Consider the following 13094-nt stretch of genomic DNA (forward strand, 5'->3'; position numbering starts at 1 on the left):
GTTGCTTTGTGGACATTTTGTGGTCATTTTGTGTCTTTTTCTTGTCATTTTGTGTCTCTTTGTGGTTGTTTTGTATATCTTTGTGGTCATTTTGTGTCTCTCTATGGTCACAAATAGTTTTTAATGTCCAAAGTTTGATTTAAAAAGTAAAATCATTCCTCAGTCTGCAGCAGTGACCATCGACCACCAGGGGGCAGCAGGACCTCCTGGTTTCTGCAGATTGTCTCTGAGCTGCTGGTGAACTGGGCGGTGTTCCTAGAGGGATGAAAAAGATCCAAACAACAAACAGTGAAAGAACCAAAGTCATCAAACCTGTTCTGGAGACAAAGACAAGGAAACGAAGTGTTGGTTTACTGGGATTCCTCAATCTGTGGATTCAATCTGTCTGCAGTTAAACTGAGCCAACAAACGCAGCTGGAGAGGTTTTATCATGTGGAATATCATGTTTGTTCTCTACTACTCAGTTTTTATCTGCATAGGCTGGTTTTCCGCATTTTTATGTATTTTTTGTGTCTTCTTGTGAAACTAAAACAATGAATTTCCCCAAAAAGATTAATAATGTTTCATCTTTTTAATGCTGAAGTTACAGAAAAGGAAGTGAAAGTTTCCTAAAAGTCATGAAAACTGCCTGGAGGTGAAGTTAATCAGAGTCAGATGGAGAGATTTGGAAAGAAAGATGTTCTGACCACGATCAGACACAAACTGACGACAATCAGACACAAAGAGACTACAATCAGACACAAACTGACCATAAAGAAACACATGATCACAAAGAGACACAAAAAATACTACAGACACAAAATGACCACAAAGAAACACAAAATAACCACAAAAAGACACAAACTGACCATAAAGAAATACAAAATGACCACAAAGAGACACAAAACTGCTACAAAGATTCACAAAAGGTGACTAAAATTACAAAAAGGAGGCACAAAAAGGTTGCAAATAACTCCAGACGAAACAAATAGAGCTTCTAAAATAACTAAAAAGAGACAAAAAAACTAGAAAGATATAAAACGACAACCACAAAGAGACACAAAATAACTACAAACACATACAAAGTGACAAAAAAGACACAAAATAAGTATAGAGACACAAAATGACCACAAAGAGACACAAAATGATGATAGAGACACAAAACAACCCCAAAGAGACACAAAAGAACCTAAAAGAGACAAAAAAACGACGACAAATAGACAAAAAACGACAACAAATTGAAGTTTTATCTAAATCAATGAGTTATATTTTATTTTTCATGGTCGGTTCCTTTTATTCCTGTTTCCAGCATCATGTTTTTTTCCTGACCGTATCCAGACTCTGGTGTTTCCTTCATGTCCTGATGTGAACCAAGCAGTCGTTCTGTTGTTTAGAAACTATCTTTATTAGAAACATGTGGATTTATTTTCTTTATGTCCTGAAAACATGCATGAAACCATAGATCTGTGGGGTTTAATCTGCAGTCGATATCTGAGGATGAACAAGTAAACAGTCGATGCTTCTGTTTACTTCCTGTGGTTGTTGGTGTTTTCTGGTTGTTCTCATTGTTCCGACCAAAACCTCAACAGCTTTCTGTTCCTGAAACTCTGATTAACTTCACCTCCAGGCAGGTTTGTCTTTTAGGAAACTCTCACTTCTTGTTGTGGAACATTAAAAAGATTTATTGATTTTTGAGGGATGTTTGGTGATTTAGCAACACAAGAAGAAACAAAATATATCTAAAAATGGAAAAAACCAGCCTATGAAGATAAAACAGCACGTAGAGAACAAACTTTGAGGTCATTTTGTGTCTCTTTGTTTTCTTTTTGCCGTCATTTTGTGTCTCTTTGTGGTCATTTTGTGTCTCTGTTGGTCGTTTTGTGTCTCTGTTGGTTGTTTTGTGTCTCTTTGTAGTCATTTTGTGTCTCTGTTGGTCGTTTTGTGTCTCTTTGTGATCGTTTTGTGTCTCTGTTGGTCGTTTTGTGTCTCTTTGTGGTCGTTTTGTGTCTCTGTTGGTCGTTTTATGTCTCTGTTGGTCGTTTTGTGTCTCTTTGTGGTCGTTTTGTGTCTCTTTGTGGTCGTTTTGCGTCTCTTTGTGGTTGTTTTGTGTCTCTGTTGGTTGTTTTGCGTCTCTTTGTGGTTGTTTTGTGTCTCTTTGTGGTCGTTTTGTGTCTCTTTGTGGGAATTTTGTGTCTCTGTAGTGATTTTGTGTCTCTGTGGTCATTTTGTGTCTCTGCAGTGATTTTGTGTCTCTGTGGTCATTTTGTGTCTCTGCAGTGATTTTGTGTCTCTGTGGTCATTTTGTTGACATATTAGTGCTACATCAACTTAAAATTCATCTAGACTTATGTTTCTGCGTTAGTTGATTTAAAACTAAATTCAAGTTCAGGTAAGTTAATAAAACTGGTTGAATGACACATTTTTGAATTCCTTAACTATCTACTAAACATTTTAATTTCTTTCACACTTAATTTCTTTAAATTTGCCAACTTAAAACCTTGTATTAATGATTATAGTCATTAATTTGACAACATGTTAAAAAATAAATAAAAATAATTTCATTTAATGTGTGAAAATTAGTTGGAACAACTTAATTTTGATAAACAATGGACTTAATGCTACCATTTAATTAATTAAAAACACATAATTCCTCATATCAATGTAGTTTGTTGGTTGTTTTAACTCAAAAAGAGTTTTTTGTGTGTGTTTTGAGTGTACATAAAAAAAACACAAAAACCACTGAAGAAAATGTAATTGGAGAAACTTCATTTTTAAAAAATATATGCCTAATTAAAAATTTGCATGTATAATTATGCTAACTAAATACACACACAAAAATTTAAATGATCAATTTAATGCAGAAAAAATAGTTGGAACAACTTCATTTTGATGAATTATCAACTTAAAACTTTGTGTTTATGCTACTAATCATGAATTAGAAATATCTTTGATTATAGAAGCTAATTCCTCTAAACTCAATATATTTAGTTGGTTGAACGTAATTTCAGCACAAGTTGTCTCAACTCAAAAAGATTCATTATATATTTATTGTTGAGTTAAAACATTATATTTTAGAATGTACACGAACAAAAACACAAAAAGTACTGAAGAAAATCTGGTTGGAGAAGCTTAATTTTTTAAAATGTTTGCCAACTTTAAAACTTGTATTAATGATTATAGTCATTAAATAAACATGTTAAGAAAGAAATGAAAAAATAATTTTATTTAGTGTGGAAAAATTAGTTGTAAGAACTTAATTTTATAAATAATCAACTTAAAGCTACCATTTAATTAATTAAAAACACATAATTCCTTAAACTTAGTGTAGTTTGTTGGTTGTTTTAACTAAAAGTGGAGGTCAACCATTATTTTTTAGGAGTGTACATAAATAAAAACACAAAAACTACTTATTTTTTCAATGTTTGCCAACAATAATTTGTATTTATAACTATGGTAGTTAAATACATAAAACATGAAAAAAAATCTTCAATATAATTCAGAAAAATTAGTTGGAACAACTTAATGTTGACAAATTATCAACTTATTGCTACCATTTAATTAATTAGAAACACAGAATTCCTCTAAGTCTTGGTTGTTTTAACTCCAAAGATTGGGGGGGGGGGGGGGGGGGTGTTTGTGTTTTGAGTGTACATAAACAAAAACACAAAAACTACTGAAGAAAATCTAATTGGAGATACTTAATTTTTAAATATTTGCCAACTTTAAAACTTGTAGTTATAATTATGCTAATTAAATACATACAACTTGAAAAAAAATCTTGAAAAAACTAGTTGTAGCAACTTAATTTTGATGAATTATCTTAACCTTCATCGTTGTGTTTATCCTACTAACAACTAAGTAATTAGAGATATCTTTGAATATAGAAGAAAAGTTCATATATTTTGTTGGTTGAACATAATTTCAGTAGAAATTGTCTCAAGTCAAAAAGATTAATCTGTAATATTTCCGTTGTTATTTTACAGTTTTGAGCGAAATGCTAACACTAGCGTACTAACAACAAACATCTGATGGATCTAATTGGAACAAGAGCTTTAATTTCTGTTAATTTCTATTTTAAAAACTATTTTATTTCACTAGAATCAGTAATTCTTCCTCCATTTCGGGGTGTTTTCCTGCATCTGCTGACAGTAAAAACCTGAACATCTGATTTTCTCCTGCAGCTCGACGAGGGGAAATCCAGCCTGAAGCTCATCTCACTGCAGAGAACAAACCTGAAGCGTTTCTTTAAAGTCTCTGCAGCTCATAAAACTCCTCGCCGATGGAGGAAAACCAAAATGAAACCAAAGAAGAAGAAGAAGAGCGTCAGACGTTCAGCAGTTCTGAGGAAACATCCTGCCGCTGGTGTTCGGACTCATTTACCATCAAGAGAACAGGGGAAGTACTCCGAGCCTTCAGATGAAGTAAAAATGCTTCACTACAAGTAAAACTACAGCTTGGTTTGGGTTCTGGTGCTTTCCAAAGATTTCTGAAGCTCTTTGGAAACCAGAAATTACAATAATCAAGATGAGAACCGGTACGACTTTCTGGAACTTTTAGAGGAAAAACACCAAAGAAGACATTTAAGAAGCTGAATGACGTCAAAATGTTTCATCAACATGGAGAAATTACTGAACAACCAGACACAAGATCAGGAACCCGGAGGGACAATGTTTGAAAAAACAAAATGACTACAAATGACACAAAATGACAGAAAATGAAGACAAATATCTCCAAAGAGACGTAAAACAAACACAGAAAGGGATGTAAAGAGACAGAAATGCGACAAGGAGACTAAAAAATCCTGAAAAAAGATGCAAATAACTCAACCTAAACCAACATAATTGCAAAAATAATGTAAAATCACCAAAAAGAGACACAAGATGACCTCAAAGAGACACAAAACTGCTACAAAGAATCACAAAAGGTGACTAAAATTACAAAAAGGAGACACGAAAGAATGAAAATAACTCCAGACAAAACAAATAAAGTTTCTAATATAACTAAAAAGAGACAAAAAATAGCTAAAAGATATAAAACAACAACAACCACAAAGAGACGCAAAATAACTAACAACAGACACAAAACGACCACAAAGAGACACAAAATGACCATAAAGAGACACAAAATGACCACCGAGAGAGACTCAAAACGACCACAGTTTCCTTCCTTCTTCTTTTCTTCTTTCTTTTTCGATGTCCTTACCACACAACATGTAAATCTGAATGATCCTGATCTCGTTCTGTTGGTTTCTGGAGGCCTGGACTCCATCCTCCTCTCCGACCTCTGACCTAGCTGCCGGTTCACAGCCTCTGAGGGTGGAGTTAGGGTGATGGAGGTGATTTGGGGCTGCCGGGTCTAAACGCTTCCACATGCTTCCGCTGGTTTATCTGTAGGTTTTACATGTGAGAGCCAAATCTGTGGGAAACTACTCCCTCTAAAACTGGACCCTCCTGAAGGGTTTGGTGCCATGGAGCCATCGAGGTTTGTTTATTAAACCGACCTGAAGTCTGGCCTTTGCTAAATGACGTTTGTAGGGTTGAGAATTCATCATAATTAAAGCGATTCAAGACTGTAGAGTTCAAGAAAACATCTATAATGAAGCAAAATGGGCCAAAAATGACCAATGAACAAAATTATAAAATTATAATGACAAATTCTGGCAGTTAAGAACACATTTATTGTTATTTCCTAATAATAATAATAATAATAATAATAATAATAATAATAATAATAATAATAATAATAATAATAAAACCTCTTGACATTGCACCATTTTCTAAAAGTTAACAGAGAAAAAAATAGATTAGCATTCACCTCCGAGGTCTAAAAATGCAGAATTTCCAATTAAAACCAATTAATTTAACAGTATAAACTTCACTTCACTACAGTATAAAACAGACGTAAATAGCAACAAAAGTGAATCCCGCTGTGATCAGTGAAACTAAACTGTGGTTTCCAATCAGTCTAACTGCATGAACATGGTTCTAAAATGAACTGAGCAGCAGAACTTTCTCAGTTCTGGACCTATAGACTGTCTATGTCTTCATCATGGCTCCATGTTGGAAAGAACTGAACAGAGGAAGAGAAAAATCTGATGAAAAGGATCCAGAAACAGAAAGAGTCATAGTACCAATAATCAAGAGTCATAGTATCACTAATCAGGAGGTACAGAAGGAATCATAGAGTCATAGATTGTTGCACATTTATGGAATGTACAACAAACTTATTGGTCAAAAACTGTTGGAGAGAAGTCGTGTTTAAGTCAGCCCTCTCTTCGTTGGTGCACAGGCATGTCCTTAGCCTCTTGGTACACGATCTCTCCAATCAGAAGATCCCAGATGCTGTAAATGAAACCCTCCCATTATGATTCATATCTTTCTGTACTGTTCCCTTCTCCATTAACTGCTGACTTCTGCCTCAGTCATAGATTATCACAGCTTCTAGTTGATGCACCCAGTCCAGTCATCAGTGTTTAATCAGTTCTTGAACACAGCAGCTTTTGTTCTCACAAGACGTCTTCAGGACATGGAGTGGCCTTCAGTACTGAGTGAGTGTGTGAGAACATGCAGTGTATGTGCATGTATGTATGTGTGTCAGCAGTGAGTTGGTGTGTTTGAGTGTAGGCTGACCTGGTCCATTCACCTCTGGTTCATCCCAGTTCACATAGTGTGGGATAATGTTCGAAACCCTCCCGTCTTACACAGGTCAACACAACTCTTTTTATTAGCACTGAAGCAATGCATAAATCAGTATTCAGCCAGCAGTATGTTTAATAGAAATATTTAAAAAATAATGAATCCAAGCACCACTAATTGGGGCTACAGATGTAAAAGGAGTCATAGTACCACTAATCAGGAGTCATAGTACCACTAATCATGGCTACAGGTGTAGAAGAAGTCATAGTACCACTAATCAGGAGTCATAGTACCACTAATCAGAGCTGCAGGTATAGAAGGAGTCATAGTACCACTAATCATGAGTCATAGTACCACTAATCATGGATACAGGCATAGAAGGAGTCATAGTACCACTAATCAGAGCTCCTAAAATGACTCCATGGACAGTGAACTACTTTCTGTGAAAACCAGATGGCAGCTCTTTCACATCAGTTGGGTTCGGATTGATCCAGATGTTTGGTGAGACCCTGACCAGGACTACCACAGCGGATGCATAGTCCTGACAGTGAAGCACGGAGGTGGAAGTATGATGATATGGAGCTGCATGAGTTCAAAAGGTGACATTTATAGATGCACCGTGAATGTCTGAGGATAGATTTCAGCCACACAGGTTTTAGGAATTTTACTTCAAAATTTCCACTGTTGTTGTTGTGACCTAAAACTGCTGCTGCCCCAACAGGGCATGTGCTGAATTGCATCTAGTAGATCTGTTTTTTGTTTTTTTTTTTATAAAGGTCTAAAACTGGATCTGTATTTCCTGAAACAACATTTTCCCTTTTTAAGCAGAGCTACATCTGAGCTAATTTTCATGCTGAACGCTCGTTACTGTACACCAGATAAGCTGGGTTTGGGGTTTCTCCTGCTCATAGAGGAACTGAGCACAGTAACGCTTTAATCCTCGGCCTTATTAGAAGCAAACATCATGATGAAGACTGCCGGGAATTTATAACCTGCATTATAAGTACCCGATAAGTGGTGTCACTGACCCCGCCTATGGTTGGTACTTGAAGATTGTTCTTGAAGTAAACTGGACTTTTCATTGTGGTTCATGAAGACATTTCAAGACTTATGTGTCTGAAAGTGTTAAGTACCTGCTCGGAGATCTTAGTACTGCATTATAAGCACGTGATAAGTGGTGTCATTGACCCCGCTTATGGTTGGTACTTGAAGATAGTTCTTGAAGTAAACTGGACTGGATTGATTCAGTTAACTGATAGTGGTGTCAATGACCCCACTTACAGCTGGTTCTTGAAGTGAACTGGACTCATGAAGATATTTCAAGACCCAAGCATCTCAAGGTGTTAAGTACCTGGAAAAGGACTCAGTCCTGCATTATAAGTACCTGATAAGTGGTAACGTAGACCCCTACCCTGTTTAGAAATGGATAGTACACATTTTAAGGACAGTAACATCTACATTCTGGACAGAGAAAAAACACGGTTTGAGAGAAGAGTTAAAGAAACCATATATGCTAACGTAGCTAACTCAACCCTTAAGAAAGCGAACATGCATATTTCCCAACATTTCCTTTCAGTAATTTGTTGCCTCAGATGCTATAAAATGGCATTAGTTCTCTGCTTCTGGGTATTATAGTAGAAATAACTATCAGTACATGGAAAGAGGTCTACAGCACCGTCCTCCGTCCAATAATTTGTTGCCTTAAACCGGCGTTAGCTCTCTGCATTTGTGTGTCACACTTATAGAAACCAATCAATGCATCAAATCAAATCAGGTTTTCTTCCACTCTGAGCACCCTGGCAGCTTGACCCAGCTGAAGGAATTTGCAGCATTAAGGGAAAAAATGGGGGAAGGTCTGAAGCACGTCACTGAAGTCTGCAGCCACATCCTGGCGGAGCGGCTAGATTTTCTCCTGGCACTGGTTGATATTTGTTCAGGCTTCAACGGCCTCTTTGATGAGATTCGTTTGCTGTGGGAATGTGGAGCGCCGGTTAATCCTCCCCATATAACAGCCGCTGCTGCTCTGAAGCTTTAACTCAAATAAATACGCGCAGATTTGCAGGGGCTTTTTAATTTTTTTGTTTATTGTGTTTTTATGTAAGTAGCAGTTTCTATGCCAGTAAAGCTGAGAGGATTAACGTCTTTGTGCTTAATAACCTCTAATATAAACATTCTAAAACCACAGTTAATGACTTGAATTAAAGACGACACATAAGGGCAGTGGTAGTGCAACGGTTAAGTCTTTGGACTACTAATCAGAAGATCAGAGGTTCAAACCCTGATGCAGCCACTGTTGGGCCCTTGGGCAAGGCCCTTAACCCTTCCTGCTCCAGGGGGCGCTGTACTATGGCTGATCCGTCGCTCTGACTCCCCCAATTGGGGAGAGATGCGAAAATCAGAATTTCCCCTCATGGGATTAATAAGGGATAATAATAATAATAAACCAATACAGCCACTTTCATAAAACTAGAACAGAAACAATAAATTGTATGTTTTTGTTGTTTGATTTACAGTAAACTAATTAAAATATGAGTTACATTCTACCAACAAACTACACCAAGTTATTGGAATTAAGCTTTTTCTCTACAATCAAAGGTATTTTTAATTACTGGTCTTACCTGTCTGAAATTTTAGCTGAAATCACAAAAAATATTAACTTGAGGCAACATTATTATATCAACACAGCTCATCAAAAAAATGTTTGAACTCGACTAAATCAGTAAATTAGACTTACTTTAGGTGCAATTATGCTTTTAAGAGCACAATTTATGGCAGGACACCAACAAATTTCAAATAACCTGAAGTGTGATCAATCAATAATAGATTCATTGATAATATATGTCGAACATTTGACCTATACTGACCTTACTGGATATATAAACACTGTTTTAGTCAATCCCAGCTCATTTTAAACACATTAGCTCTAGTTGGAGGTCATTAATCGCCACGAGTCGTTGTCATGGTGCCCATTTACTAGCTAAACCCCCACCTACCTCCACCTCCACCCCTCTACCTCCACCCCTCTACCCACCTACTACCCCTCTACCCCTTTACCCCTCTACCTCTACCCCTCTACCTCTACCTCTCTACCTCTACCCCTCTACCCCTCTAGCTCTACCTCTACCCCTCTACCCCTCTACCTCTACCCCTCTACCTCTACCTCTCTACCTCTACCCCTCTACCCCTCTAGCTCTACCTCTACCCCTCTACCCCTCTACCTCTACCCCTCTATCTCTACCTCTCTACCTCTACCTCTACCCTTCTACCCCTCTACCCCTCTACCCCTCTACCTCTACCCCTCTACCCCTCTACCTCTACCTCTACCCCTCTACCCCTCTACCTCTACTCTTCTACCCCTCTACCCCTCTACCCCTCTACCTCTACCTCTACCCCTCTACCTCTGTCCCTCTACCCCTCTACCCCTCTACCTCTACCCTTCTACCCCTCTACCCCTACCTCTACCCCTCTACCTCTACCTCTACCCCTCTACCTCTGTCCCTCTACCCCTTTACCCCTCTACCCCTCTACCTCTACCCTTCTACCCCTCTACCCCTCTACCCTTCTACCTCTACCCCTCTACCTCTACCCCTCTACCCCTCTACCTCTACCTCTAGCCCTCTACCTCTACCCCTCTACCTCTACCCCTACCTCTACCCCTCTACCTCTACCTCTACCCCTCTACCTCTACCTCTACCTCTACCCCTCTACCTCTACCTCTACCTCTACCTCTACCGCTACTCCTCTACCTCTACCTCTACTCCTCTACCTCTACCTCTACCTCTACTCCTCTACCTCTACCCCTCTACCTCTACCCCTCTACCTCTACCCCTCTACCTCTACCTCTACCCCTCTACCTCTACCCTTCTACCCCTCCCCCTCTCCCCCCACATAAAGAGCCGGGTTCTGCTCAAGGTTTCTTCCTGTTAAAAGGGTGTTTTTATCTACTAAAACAGGACCTACAGGGATGGTTCTTGCGGTTGGAACCTAAACAAAGCTTCAGACTGATAACGTTCTAAAACTACCTGCTAGCTGCTAGCTGTTAGCTCAGTAAGGCCACGCCTCCACCGTCCGATCACTCTGGTAGCGTGACACAGTGGCGTCCTTATCTGAGATATTCCATGTTTCCTTCGGGGGGAGCTGCCATGTGGTCCGTGTTTCTGTCCCGTCTGTGTTCTAAATGTAAAGTCCTGCTGCACAGAAACACCGTCAGGTCTCTGCAGTTGGCTCCATTCATGTTCACACATTTCCACAACGACAGAAGTGGAGTCACGTTACTTTGACTCCATAGGTAAAGTATGCTGCTGTCCCCCGAGGCCTTCAGTCGGCCCGGCATTCATCCCTCCTCCCTGGATTTACTGTACCTCCAAACACACATGGAGCTGATTTAGAAACAAAAACCCCCAAACGTCTGATTCCTCTGCAGCCGTCAAACGCCTCCCATCCTCTCCTCAGATTTACTCTGTAAAATCAAACGTCTTCAGATGATCAGAGAGCAGCCAAGGATCAGTTTCAGAGTTAGAGTGTTGATAATCTGCTGACGAGCTTCAGTGTTTTAGATTGTTGGATCAAAATGCAGAAACTTCATTAACTAACACTGTTCCTCACAGGTTCAGTGAAGCAGAATCTTTTCATGTTTGTCATTTCAGACATTTTGAGGTGTTTTGTGCACCACATTTTGATAATTTTACAGGTTTTTGTAATTGCTTAGCGTCACATTTTGGTCATTTTGCATAATTTTGTTGTCATTTTGCATCAGATTTTACTACACTTTGGTTGTTTTGACATGTTAACATCACATTTTGGTCATTAAATATCTTTTTGTTGTCATTTTGCATAATATTTGACCACATTTTGGTAATTTTACAGCTTTTAGTCGTTCTGCATCACATTTTTGTAATTCTGCATGTGTTTGTGGTTCTTTTGGTTCACGTTCGGCCACATTTAGTGTGTTCTACATGTTTTGTATTAACTGTAACGTCACACTTTTGACATTTTGTGGTGTTTTGTGTCACATTTTGTTTTACAGAGATTTAACTGCATTTAGGTTGTTTTCACACATTAACATCACTTTTTGGAAATATTTTGTTGACATTTTGTCCCATTTGGTTGTTTTTTTTGCTTTTTGTGGTCATTTAGTAATAAATTTTATCACATTTATCTTTTGGCAGCTGTTTTTAAGCTACAATCGGGGCATTTTGTGTCTCATTATGGTTACTTTTCACATCTTTGTGGGCATTTTATGTCCTGTTTCTGGTCATTTTTTAACACATTTGCCACATATTTTGTAAGTTGCTTTATTTCTAAACAGAATAAAACCTAGAAAGCCGTAACTGGAACATGGCTGCCAAGTTTTCTCCAAATTGCATCATCTGTAAGAAATAAAAACATGTTCAGGATCTCGTCTCCTCCACACCTGCTCAGTATTTTTCTGTAACTGAGGACACAACAAGACAAACTTCCTGTTCCACGTGTTGCCATGAGAACGAGCTGCAGTTGTGTGTCTGTGTGCGTGGCTCATTGTGTTTTGTTGGCGGGTCACAGCGGCCGGTAACCGGATCCTCCCAGAGCTCCGGCTGATCTGCAAAACAATGAGGAGGTGGAACTCGTCCACATTGTCCCTCAGAACACGATCCGGTTCCTCCGAGGAAACGTTACCGGGAAAAACCTCCAGACAGCATCGGAGGAGCTCAGAAACGTTTTACTGTAAACCTGGAATTAATCAGAAGGACTGTTCTGACACAAAGATGTCTCAGATTCTGCTTCATATCTCAAACTGTTTAGAGATCGAGTTACTCTTCATACAAAGGTTAGACGACTAAATCAGATCCTCAATAAACAAACAGTTGAGATTCATTTCCTTCTTGAAGATAATCTCGTTTCTAGCAGTCGTCCAGGTTCATCTATCTTCAGCACCAGCTTTATTTAAAGCCAACTGCAGTACAATAGAAACTATTATCAGACATGCATCTTTTTATGGACTTTTTTGTCTCATTTTGGTAATTTTTTTGTGGTTTTTAATCACATTTTGATTGTTTTACATCTGTTTGTGTTTGCTTTGCATCATTTTGTGGTCTTTTGCACCACATTTTGGTTGTCATACATCATTTTGCACTATATTTGACCACATTTTCATTGGTTTGGATGGGTGTTGTAGTTGTTTTGCAATTTTTTGTTGATATTTTGCATCACGTCTGTCACATTTTGGTCTTTAAATCTCTTTTTGTGGTTATTTGGTGTGATATTTGATCACATTTTGGTCATTTACATTATTAGGGGTTGTTTTCCATCACATTTTGGTTGTTTTACAGCTTTTTGTGGTCATTTTGTGACACATTTTGTTCATTTTACTACTTTTTGTGTCACATTCTGGTTGTTTTACATCTTGTGTTGGCTTTGCGTGTTTTGGTTATTGTACACATATTTGAAGACATTTTCATTGGTTTGGATGGTTTTTGTGGTTAGTTTGCTTCACATTTTGGT

The sequence above is a fragment of the Amphiprion ocellaris genome, chromosome 5, assembly GCF_022539595.1.
Source record: "Amphiprion ocellaris isolate individual 3 ecotype Okinawa chromosome 5, ASM2253959v1, whole genome shotgun sequence".
NCBI lineage: Eukaryota > Metazoa > Chordata > Actinopteri > Pomacentridae > Amphiprion > Amphiprion ocellaris.